At 40.1% G+C, this 13,507-nt stretch overlaps 1 long non-coding RNA gene across 1 annotated transcript; it reads right to left on the reverse strand.

Moving 5' to 3' along the window:
• Positions 1-1,158: 1,158 nt before the first annotated feature.
• LOC125022648 lies at positions 1,159-13,234 on the reverse strand. The gene is made up of 3 exons (XR_007114470.1): positions 13,081-13,234; positions 12,800-12,863; positions 1,159-1,687 (listed from the first exon to the last, which is right to left on the reverse strand). It is a non-coding gene; the product is annotated as an uncharacterized LOC125022648 (long non-coding RNA).
• Between the last annotated feature and the right edge of the window lie 273 nt (positions 13,235-13,507).

Raw genomic sequence — 13,507 nt, forward strand, 5'->3', positions numbered from 1 at the left:
GAAATGCCTCATGAACATTGCATATTCATGGAGGTAAACATGCTAACTTGATACCGATGCGCTATTTCGCACCTTTGAAAGAGGCAACCCTTAGTGTGCACTGTCAGTAAATTAGTTTGTAAGTTTTTTTGCACACGCAATGAGTTTGCACACGTTTTATACATGTAAACCTTTAGTAGATCTGGCCCTATGTGTTTGCAGTTTTTGCAGCAATGCAAGTCCCTGACTTTGTGTAGCGGAGTTTGTGACAGAACACTGACAGAAGAGGTAACAACATACTTCACAGTCGGGCCATTAATATACAACATTACATAAAAACTAAACCTGACTGCAGAGAAGGGCTACACAACAGCAGTTTAGTTGCAAATTTTCTTAAAGATTTAGTTACACTAGATAAATACCGATGTTGCATAAAGAAATTCTCTCAATCTTCCCCTACATTCAACAACTGAGAAACACTGCAAAACCTTGGGCATAAAGTTATGATAAACTGTCCTAAACATTTCCTGATAATAAAACTGTTGACAAAGGATTTTGCTCTTGTGCAAATGCAACAACATATCTTCAGGTCCACATTAGCAAAACAAGCGAACAAGCACGATAAAAGCTGTACCACTCTTTGCAGAATCAACATGGTTATGCATATTTTGAAAAGTAAAAGACATCCCATAGAGCTATGGAGTGCCTGATGCTTCATCCAAGTTCAGGCATCCACTTGATCACTTTGAGCACAGGGGAGAAACAGAAAATCTGTTCACCAATTCATCTGCAATGTTTGTTTTGACAAGACATTTGGCTGATATCTGCACACAGCTGGCTAGCTAGCCTCACTAAGAGACAGGGTGATGTAGAATTCAACGATTGCAATACAACGGGTGAACGATTGCAGCTGTTAGATTTTTCATTAAATGCAGGTAATATAATATAGTATATAGGTAAAAAAACACCATCAAGTGTTAACTCTGTTAATAGTTATAAAATGCACAAACCAACAGAAAATATACAAGTAGAAATTATGCATCTACAAATACTGGTGAGCTCATTTGTCTCTGTTGTATTATTATTTTAATAAGTTAATGGTTATTTTAACCTTGTTTAAAAAACCAAATGACAGTTCTGGGAACAAAATAAACAAAAAGTGCAATCAAAGATTCTGAGCACAGCGTCTGCTGCAAGAACATTCAGCTCAAGATTTATCAAAGTGAACTACACTACATTTTACTTTGCTTCTCTGGAAGGAGATAACTTCCGCATTTTTATATAAAACTTTTAGGTGACCAATGCATTACAACCACTATCGCACGAAAAGATAACAAACGATGAATGAACGGAGCAGTGTGTATGATCCCGTTTATCTTTGAAGAAGCCGTTGTTTTCCCATTTCTTCCTCTCCCCTCTCCTCCTCGTTCTCCTCCCTCTCATGTCAGCGACTCTGCATCGGGGACCACATTAAAACTCAATCAATTACACACACACACACACGCACACACACACACCTCCCAACAACTGTCTCTCTGTGTCATCTCTGGGCTTAATGCCAGCATCTCTCCCTCCGTCTCTCTCTGTGCAGTGTTGTCCTCATCTCTCTCATTGTGATCCCGTGGCCTTGTTGGCCCTGGCATTCAATTTAGCTGTCATCCAGACGCATCCGTCTCTGCACTCACGCGCGCGCACACCCATGGATTTCCTGTCAGGACAGTTTGAGACCAATCAGACTGTGGTATTGGAGCATGCCCAGATGAGGGCTAAAGGGCACCGAGGGACCCTCCACACAATTAACTACTCCCTTTAATCCTAGACACACGCATGCAGACGCGCAAAATACATGCCAAAAGTTATATGCATCGAAACCACCCACAATACATAAAACTGCACTTATATATCAGCGGCTATAAATTTGAATGCAGTAGGAGAGACATGTCTTCGTATGTTTATATATGGTGAGTGCAGAAGTCGCCTCTAGGCGCCATTAGGGTGTCACATGATATGACCAAGACCCGGTCCCACAGGAACTCAACAGTGTCTACTCAAGTTCCAAGAGATCAGCGGAGAGAAGACAGGAGACAAGAGGAGTGATACATATGGAGAAAACGTGAGCGACACAGCCCAAGAAAAAGGGGTGGATTCGAGTGAAAGTCAGTAAGAACGAAAGACAGACAGTGAAAAGTGGTAAAGGATAAAAGGCAGAGAGGTTAGAGTGGATGGAGGAGGAAACAGTAGGAGACAATACTACACGGTGCCAAGTAGAGGAGGATCCCCTTTACATGACTGAGAGGAGGAGGAGTACATTAAATAATGGGCCTTTGTCACAGAATGATTCATCTTTTAATATGGTGCAGCACACCAGAGCAGTAATATGAACTATATTAAACACGTTATATTCAAAATCCCCATGTAATCCCCTTTCTATAGTGGGCAGTTAATGTGTCCTTTATATAACTGATGCTGCTCTGGTGTACACTTATTTTCTTTAATATCATCTCGGTCACTTCTCAACCAGACCCAGGCTAAACCCACTATCTCAGAGCAAATCTATACTAACCACATTACATACTGTTGCAAACTAATGGGCGATGATTTGGTGCAATACTTTATAGTATTGGAGTTTAAGACCAGGATAACTATGTGAAAGTTTATGTGGCAGGGAAGTTAGGGCACAATATGGATAGGCAATCTTCACCTGTACTGTAAGCAAACACAATATCTCAATTTCAGTCTTTAACCGGTTTCAGCTTCAGCAGCACTTTAAAAGTGTGGTCAGTCTGCACTGCTGAAAAAGAGTTGGTTTTTTTTTTCCACCAAAAGGATCTCTGCTCGCATCACTTGCTGGCATGAGCTGTCAGTTTAGATATCATTAATTGAGGCTCCTTGCTGCTATTTACTTGTTTGTGCTGCTTCATGGTTCACTAGTTTCTAATATGGTGCATTAGAAAATGGCTTCAGTGATGCAACACTGCAAACCTGGAAAGAAACTGGCTGGTATAAAGTGGGGTCTGGCCGATAAAACGATAAAATAGCCGGCCGATTATAGCCATTAGAGAATAACTGGTAATCGCTATGGTTAACACTTATTTTTCACTAATCAAATACAGGTAATGTGGTGTTTTTCTTAGAAATGATGTCCCTGTGGTAGGTATCCAGTATTCTTTTTTTTATGTCACACTCTACAGTTGCTCCGAGTATCACTGAAGAGACAATTTTTTATACCCCAATATTGGAATCGGCTCCAAAAAATCCATATCAGTCGGATCCTACTATGAAATAAGGGAACAGATCTAGTTTTGTAAACAGCAGAAGAGAAGAGAATATCTATATATATATATATATATAAAAATGTTGTGACAGTTGTGAATAACAACACATGAGGTAAAAGTAGTGAAGGACGTACTGTATACACATAAATAGTGACGACTCCAATGCACTTTGAATGACACTTTTGATCCACACCCAGAGGAGACGCAGCAACTTCAACAATTTGAAAGTAAATTTAGCGCAACACTACATTTATCGACTAAACACATTCGCTTTTGAAATTTTTGACAAGGTTGTTGACAAGCGTACAGTTTCAAACTACGCTCTGAAGCAGATTCACGACATACAAACTCATGCAGACACTTTGTGTCACAACATGTCTCCGACGCTAAGACGCGTTCACAGAAGGTATTGCTCAAGTAATTATAGAAAAACAAACATTTGTTTTAACTCAGTTTCATGGTTTTTGTTTTTCATAAACCAAACTCGTGTCAATATACTTCAGTATGCTCACTTTTTTCCATGTTATTATTTTCAAATTCAACACTGTTTTTGCAAATTCTCCTTCTTAATCTACCTCCCACCTTTTCTTCCTTCGCTGTCTTCTTGCTCCGTGGCTCTAATTAAATGGGCCGCCAAGATGACATTTGCTGTTTAATGAGTCTCATGCTTTCACTTCCTATGAATTCTGTAGGCGTGCGTGTGTGTGCTTAGGATTTTGTATGCGTTTGTATATAAATACATGTGTACTATGTATAAATGCTCTTTATGCATAGGTATATTTGCTTCCATGCGTCCGTCCTGCCCAGGGTGCAGGCCAGAGGTGCTGATTGCCAGTTGACCGCGGGGCTATTTTAAGACCCAGTTTAATTTGCGGTGATTGATTGTGATAATTAATTTGCCGTAGGTAGATGATTGTGGTAATTAATTTGCTGCAGCTTGATGATTAAGGGTTGCTGGTATCCCGCTGTGACCAGCACTGTTTGGCCGATTAGCTCCTTTGCTGCCACATCCATTTATTGTTAGAGTGCACCCCTGTTCACAGCTGAAACTGGGGCCCACAGAGTCCCAAAGCATGTGACCACAACAAGAAGAACTTTAGGCCAACTATGTTTATACTAGGTAACATAACTATAAGACAGGGTTTCTGCAGGTTTGAATAAATGAGATTTAAGACTTTTTAAGGCCATTTGAAGACCATTATGGGTTGAATTTAAAACCTAAACAAAGTACGAAAAATAAGCAAAACCCAGAGATCCAGGATAACTTTCAAAATGACAAACTTTATTGTCATTCAACTATCAACTCAAGACATCCCTGGAGTGGGCTCCCCTAATGATGATTCAAGACCTACAATGAAAAATATGCTTGTATTTAAGACTTTAACCCTGCCAGAAGCTGCTTAAGCTTTCTCTCTTTCTTACTCGTTCCCATTCTCTCACTGAAACCAATCAGATTTTGCTACAACCTTTGTGAGCCAGTCATTTTGCTAACTACTCCACCCCTATTCAGGTTGTGATATCTCCTGAGTTCATGTCTCATCCATCTAGCAAATGTCCCAGTTCAGTTCATAATGGCATAATGATGCAATCTAATTATCAAACACTGACATATTTCTTCTTGAAAACAATATTTCAAATAAATTAGTTTAATTGTCTCGTCATCCTTGTTCCATATTGAATCAAATGAAATATGAAATGCAGTTTTTATGAGATGTTTATATATATATATATGTAGAGAGAGAGAGAGAGAGAGAGAGAGAGAGAGTAAGTTGTAATAGATTCAGCTTTTTGAACTCCTCTAAAAAATGTCCCACAGCTTTCCTTCTAGCACAACTCCACAGAAGTTGCACACAAGCTAAAAGTGCACACTAGGAGTTAAAGTTGTTAAAATCAGTTTCCCATAACGTCTACGATATATTCTCTCAATATATTTTATTCCTATATTACCACCAGGAACTCTTAGAGATCTGCACAATGAGATAGTAGAAATATTGCTATTTCTACTCTTCATTTGCCTGGTATTCCCCGTAGTGTCAGCACGATTGGTGAGGTGGAGAGCTACTCCATCCAACCAAATGAGAGTCGCTGCTCAAATGAGAACAAATGGCTTTTCTAACAGCAATATTATTAAACACACAGCACTGGTGTTTCAAACGCATTAGCGGGACTGATATGAAGTTGTTCGGCTGACTGGTGGAAACAATGAACTCTGGCTAACGCTATTAATCAGAATCATAAATCTATTTCTCATCTGGTCTATCAAATAATGAGGTTGGGGAAACCAAGCAAGGTTTTCCATTAAAGCGTGCAAAGCCACACAATAGCATAGATGTTCGCGCTGACGTTCACCCGTGCACACACACGTTCGCACACAATACAAAAAAAAAAAAAAAAGGGAGTAAAATGGAAAGCAAATTGGAAACAGTGCAAGAGAATAGTTTTCTTGACATCCTTCTGTAAGAAATTCATTTATGCATAGCATAAGATGGACTTGGGTTTATTGGTTTCTTTATTCTCAAATGTAATACAGAGAAAAGGAGCAGAATGGTGAGGGAGCGACTTCCCATTTGCATCGGCAAACAGTGCGAGGCATATTTAAAATGTGGTAATGAAATTAGAGCAGGGATTTAGATTATCAGTCTTTTCGGGCTGCAAGGAAAACCTCTAGTACAACAAATTAATCATTAGCAAGACAAACAATTTACCAGACTAACAAGCACTGCAACACTCCATAGGAAAGAGTGCATTCACAAGCACCTACTGCTGTTTGCTCTGGGTTTTTATGTCTGAATGTAACCAGCTCCACTCTGTGCAAGCTCTGATGGGGACATTGTGTGTGTGAGAGAGAGAGAATCTATTTAAGAGAAAACATCAAACACTGATCAAACACTACACGTTAATGTGGAATTAAAATCCGGTGCTTACTCAGGAAGAAGCTGTGCACCTATGGGGTCATACAGGACCATATATTTTGTGTGACTTCAGGCTTGAAGCTCTTGAAAATACATGCATTTTATATCATCTCTGTCCACATGTCAAATATTTTATAGCTTATCTGTCATGCTTGCTTGCCCTACCCTACGGTGGCCGGGAGGTGCAAACCAACATTACAAACTGTGAAACACTTTTACAAAGCTTCAGAGAAATTTAGATTTTAGAAAACATTTGTACATATCATAAAACAAAATGACCTTATCATAACACATTTACAAGTCTTGAAACAAATTTACAAGCGGCAAAACACTTTTACTAGTCCCGAAACAACCAACCATCAACCAAAAAGGGAATGTACCAAGTTCGGGGTTGAACCAGAAGTGATAATGGGAGTGGCCAATACGACTTGTTGCTGTTGTTGATCACATGGATATATACCACTCACTGTATGATATATATACACATCTCATATGTTGTCCACAAAAGTGACAAAACCTACACTCAGATACTCCAAATATGGTCATGGAGGTCACTGAACCCCCCCACCCCACCCAACTCTCTACTACTGTGTTAGCTCAAGCTAGGCTAGGCAAGGCTAATCGCTATCCGAGGTGCTAGCAGGAAGCCGGCTAACATGGTGGCCTTGCTCCTGGTTTGATGCTGCTTGTCCCGCCTAAAATACAATAATATATAATATATTTAATACAGTCATCATTTAATGTTTAATATCTTCTTTTAAAAAAATCTTAGTTCTGTTATAAGTTACATTTACACTCCTTAGGTCATTTCCGCTGAGCGTAACAAGCAAATACTATACTAATACATACAAATAAATCATTAACAATAATGATTTTAACAACAAAAATGCCCAATTAAAGTCACTTGTAAACTTGTAAAAGTGATTCGCTGCTTGTAAATTTGTTTCTGACTTGTACATTTGTTTCAGGACTTGTAAATGTGTTATGGTAATGTCATTTTGCTTTATGATATGTAAAAATGTTTTCTAAAATATAAATTTGCCTGAAGATTTGTAAAAGTGTTTCCCAGTTTGTAACGCTGGTTTGCACCCCCCGGTCACCGTACTCTAGTGAGGCTAAGCACAGGTATAATGATGATGGTTGGTCATTTGTTGGCCTTTAGAGCAAAATAAAGTTTCACAAATACATTCCTGAATGCAATGAAACTTTGAAACTACCACTGATTTCCCCAGAACTGTGACAGAGCATATGAAAGTCTGGGATTTGTGATGTTGCTGATAAGGCTGATGCCTTGACCCAGAGCTGGCTCCAGTCATTTTGGTGCCCTGGGCGAGTTTGGAGATGGTTTGGTTAACCCAGGCAGAACACAGAATTTCCTCCTGAGAACTGCAGACTACCTTGTCCACTACCGTCTTAAATATAAGTTTCTGCTTTAGACACCAATGTATTATTTTCTGAAAATAAAAGTAAATGGTACTGCTTCATACTTTGTGTTAACGTTTTAAAATTCATGTTCAAGGACATCAATAAAGTTTTGTTTCATTACACATTACCATGCAGCGTTCCCTAAACCTGAACCTGTCAAAATGGAAATGAGTGTTTGCACTAAACTCTGATAAGACAAAAGGGAGCCACTGGCAATGTAGGTATATGTAAAACACATGCTCTGTGAGAAAGCAAACTTTCATGTGCTTCAATACAATAATACACCACTCCAATTTAAATCAAACCTAGTTATGATTCAAACAGGTACAGTCTTCTAAAGTTTTTACTGACATGTTCTGTGTGAGAGGCTGAAATAAAAATGGTATCACTTTAAATACATAGCTCTTCTCACCTGTTTCATCGTCAGCCTACATTTGCCACCTCTATGAAGAATTACTTAGCCTAATTTTGGCCTGCATATTAAAGTGACTCTAGATCCCGGATTAGCATTTCATTTGAGTGAACTTTAAAATGTGCAAATGCCATTTACCTCCGGTTCATAGCAGAGGGTTTCACTGATTCAAGTGAAAAATGTCATATTCCCCTGACTTGCATATATGAAATGCCATCTGTTCACAGGCTACATGAAATATTCCAAAATCAATTCAAAGCCAAATTAAAAAATACATATAATTACAGGACACTGACGCGCGCACACATGGATGTACATGTGGACGGACACGGACACGCGGGCAAATCTCCTGCGACTTGATGAGGCTGTTATGATTAATAGGGGTGAAAATGACTTGCAGACTGAAAGACCCATTTGACTCCACTAACGCCTTCAACACACACATATCACATGCAGAGTGCTCAGCCCTTGGTGCTTAATGGAGCCCTCACATGGGTTATTGATCGGGCGGACCACAGCGAGATTAATTTATTCTTCCAATCAAGCTTTAATTAATAGCAGGACACTGGTTAGACCCCCATTAAAAGTCATGGTCATTACTCACAGCAGGAACATAGAGGAAACCGATAATCAAAAGATGGCTGATGCTCCGTTGTCCCATATTCAGGACTTAATTTAGCAGAACACCAGATGTGATGTTAATATTTTAAAATGAATATTGCAGATAAAGAATTGGATTCAGATTTGAAGTTTGAGTGGAGAAAAACAAAAATATACTAAAAGCAGAAGAAGTGCAAACCTAACAGAAAGGGAATCGCCACACATTTAATTTTGTATATAAACTGTGTACACAAACACGCAGTGAATGCAAGAGTGAGTGGAAAGAGAGACGGGGAGCAGGAGGGAGGTGGTGGGGGGGACAAAATAGACAGCTAAGAGGTTGAAATGTGAAAGCTAGAAGATCTGCCAGACTGCATTCAGCAGATCATAAATCTCTCATGTTGCTGCCCATGCTCAGAATGATTATGCTAAAAGTGGATATTGGAACTGAAGTTGGTGCCATTAGCGGGCAGGAAGTGAAAGGGGGAGAGAGAAACAGAGAAGCTTCCTCCCATTGAGACAGCCCTTTAGTCCTAAATGTGTGCATGCTGTGGAAGACAGGATGAGAGGAGAGAGAACTTAACAATTAGCGGTCATAATGAGATCAGGGTTATCAGACGGCTCGCTGGTCACGGATGATGAAAAGAACACTAATTCAGTTTGTCTCTTCCTTTCTTCCGCTGGCCCTCGCTACTTGCTAAGGGACTGCGAGGGGGGGGGGGGGGGGGGGGGGGGGGGCGTGGGGAATTGTCCATGTTATGAATAACTCCTATCAGACATGAGCTAAATTATCTCTGCAGAGTAATTTCATTGCTTACATTAGTTGCAATAACGGCAAGCTAAAGAGAGCAGAAACATGGCAGTCTCACTCTCGCTCATCGGCAGATCTTTAGACCTGTTTCATTATTTTGCATCCGGTTTATTCTGCTATTCTATCTTCGACTATAAATACCTCAGCGCCCGCCCTGCTGCACCTCAGCTGGAGCTAAATGAGTGTAAACAGCCCTGACTGGGCCAGAGACGGATGACTGGCATTGTGGAGGGGGGGGGGAGGCTGGGAGATGGATAGAGACACAGACAGAGGAGGAGAAGACAGAGAAAGGGACGTCCACAGACTCCTCTCTGCGGAGTTCCATGTGACAAACGGCCTCGGTCCAATAACCTGGGCACTAAAGAGACCCAACACGCAAGAAAAAACGCAGACCTGAACACACTTATCAGCAGCAGACACGCTAACGCACACAGAGACGCACAGAGAGTCGGGCAGAGGCCGAAGTGATTTGTTGCTTCGTCTCATAATTTCTCCATATTCTGAAGTAGACGTAATAGTCCCTGGATGCGTTACTTGTTTTACAGAGTTTTGTTACCACGCCCTGCGCCTACAACCCCATTCTCATCAAGGCACCTCGTCAATGGAGCCCAATCATTAAGACTGATTAGGAGACATCTCAGTGTGAAAGGACCCCCACACAAGCCATCTATCACTGGCGCACACGGGGCCTCGCTCACTCATGCACGCACACACATGCGTGCCAACACAGCAACATGAACACGCACAAACACACAAACACACACACACACACACACACAGAGGCCTCATCCATCACCCCCTGTGGCTGGTCTATCTGAGGTCTCAGTGATTAGTTGTCCCGCCCGGCTGAATTATGATGTTAATAAGTCACCATTAGTTGTGTCCACACCCGCTTCACACGTGTGAGCGTGAGCGCATGCACACAGACACACACACACACAAACACACCAACCCAAATCATTCAGCTATGTATTGTAGTTGGTCTGGCTATCAGAAACAGAGTAAGTTTTAATAATAAAAAAACACTTACCCCTGCTATGTTTTACTTCATGTCTTATATTGAAAATTAACTATTAATTGAATCTAATTTTATAATACGGTTCAATATCCACTTTTTCAAGACATTCACAAGTATAATTAATTAAAGTTTGTGATGACTTTATTCTGTTAAGGCGAACCAGTTTCAGGTATCTGCTATTATGCATGCTGATTCATTATCATTATGGTCTACGGGGACACATCAATAACAGCTGAAGCACCTTTAGTTTTCCTCATATGACCAGCGCGTAATACAACACCACGATCTATGAAGATCATTTACAGCTCCTCACCAAAACAAATCTATAAAGACGCTGCAACTGCAATCAACTCGAATCTTTACTCCTCATCTAGTGCTGACCAGTAAATTGGATTTTAATCTTCACTGCAACATGAAAAAAATAAACACATCACTGGCGTTGGTGCTGAAGTTAGCTAGCACGGTGGCTGAGGAAGGAGAGAAAGGGGAATGATGGGAACACTTCAATATTATTTTACTGCAAGTCGTATTGTCTTTGCAAACAGCAACGGGGATTGAGAACACGTTCGAGCTGAGTTGTCCCAGATTCTAGCATGGTTTTTTTTTTTTTTTTTGGACTGTTGGACATTGCAAACATAAGTTCAAAGTCATTGCTCATTTCAAACAAGAGTGGAAACACCAGCAACATGCTGGAGCATTTTTCAAAGTAATGTGGCTTTAAATAACAGGAATGCCGTGTATTTGACAGTCTGTACTGCTTAAGTGCTACTGCTGTTGCTACAGTCATCTCTCAGGCTGCAGTCTAATCAATTTGTCCATCTAGCTCCAAATCACACAGAAAATTGACTAGGGATCAAGGAGGAAATTGATAAAAGACTCGAGAAAATCAGCAGAATCTATAGGGGGTTTGGTATAAATACATTCATGTCAATATTCATCCTTAACTGTCCCCAAGGTACGTCAAAGACTGCAAGTTTCATATCCATATTACCGTTGTATACGATTGGACTTTAAATCGTTCTATAACTCTGACGTGGATGTAAAATTCACACAAACAGAATGCTGAGAGACAGCAAAAATATTTATGAATCCATCCACTCTATCAACGGGAACACAGTGGAACAATGTGATGGTTGCCAAGGTCTAATCACAACAACTCATCAGTAGCCGAAATACAGTCTGCACAGCCTCGCATTCAACAACAGGGCACAAAGAGTACAGCCTTAGCTTTAACGAAGGCAAAGCTGCCAAACAAACAGAATTATTTATGATTAAAACAATAGGTGCAATCCTTTTGCTTGTCACATTTTTGCCAGCCTTACACAACTAATGCAACCTATAACAAAAATAAAACATAGCAATGCCACTCTCTATGGTACTGAAAAAAATGGAAAGTCTTTGCAAATCTAATCTGATCAAACACCAGAGGCAAGTCAAGTAAGACTGCAACACAAAACACAATGTAATGCCTCTAAATCTGCCATCCCAAATACCCAAACACAAATAACCTCCACTGTTTTGTAACAGGGTCGAGTCCTATATAAATACAAAGTCAGTACTTTATAACTAAACTGGATCACTTAATGCATTCGACCATTCCCAGCTAATGAGAACATATCCGGAGAAATCTGTTCACCGCTGACATAATATTATGGTAAGTCGGTGTAATGGGTAAAATAATAGTACAAAATACTGTGTAACCACCTCTAAAATTTGCATCATACTGCCCAAATGACTTGTCTAAGCTACACAACAATAAATTTGATTGAAGTCCATGATTGAATTCTATATGGACACAAAGTCCATATTTTAAGACTCTACAGTGGCAGACTTTCTCATCTAATGAGGACGCAGCAGCAGAAATGGGGCTCAAGCAAATAATATGCATCTTTAATACCGCTCTCCAACAGAAATACATTCAACTGGTTGTTTTGCCATTACATCTGTATATTCAACTTTGTATATATGATTTCATTAAAGTAGGCCAGTGGAGGAGATAAATATCAGCCCCGGTTTGTCCAGTGTAGCACACGCGAAGAAACAACACCGACACCAAGTATAACAATGTCAATGGCAGCAGCTAAATCAATGACTCAAACATAGTATACACCGACCAGGCATAACATTATGACCACGGTCCTAATATTGTTCTACTTGATCAGTTTGGGATCTCGGGACTTTGGAGGCCAAGTCAACACCTTGTGCTGTTTTTCCACTTTTTATATCAAGGAGTGTCTTTGCTAAGGGGTGGGGGTACCTGGTTTCCCAGCAGGACATTTTATTGTCACAAATAATGTTATTTACGTCTCCTGTCAGTGGTCATAATGTTGTGGCTGGTCGGTGTGTGTAATAAAGAGATTCGCTTACGGTTTGAAGTGTTGCATCCTCATCCACATTGTCCTCCTTTTGTCTTCAGCCACAAAGAGTTTACCTTAAATTAAAAGTTACCAATATTGTGACACCAAGTCCAAACGTATTCAAGCTAACAAGTGTTAAAAAATACTGACACAGTTTAAAAATATTAGTGTTATCAAGTCTTGGCTATCCCAGACTCTCCAAACCATGGTATGCTAATTAATATCACGAGGTGCTTAAAATTAGCATACATTAAAACGTTGCTGCGCATTCAACTTCAATTTATTTCACACCTTCCTCTCACGCAGATTTACTAAAAGGGCCGGTGTACTCTCCTCCTCCTCCTCCTCCTCTCTTCTTTTCTTTTCTGTCCGGTTGGAGTTTGGGTCAGTATCACCAAGAAATTAAGATATCTCTCCAAAAAGATACAGCGTCAAGGTAAATTAAGTTTTCTTCTTCTACGCTTGTTGGTAGTTGCAACTGGACGTGATACTGCCCTCCGCAGGATAGGACTACGTACAGCGTTTCAGTTCTTTGTATATAGCCCTGCGTCATGTAATTTTTTATTTTTTTTAATCAGATGACAGTTCTCAATTTATCAGGGGAAAATTGATATGATGAATTCATGAAAAAAATATCTGTGTTGTTTGATGTTTGATACATTACAGTGAAATGTGATGGAAAAGTGCTGTCTAAATCATCAGTCTCCAAGCGTCAGGA

This window comes from Mugil cephalus, chromosome 1 (genome assembly GCF_022458985.1).
Source record: "Mugil cephalus isolate CIBA_MC_2020 chromosome 1, CIBA_Mcephalus_1.1, whole genome shotgun sequence".
Lineage (NCBI taxonomy): Eukaryota > Metazoa > Chordata > Actinopteri > Mugiliformes > Mugilidae > Mugil > Mugil cephalus.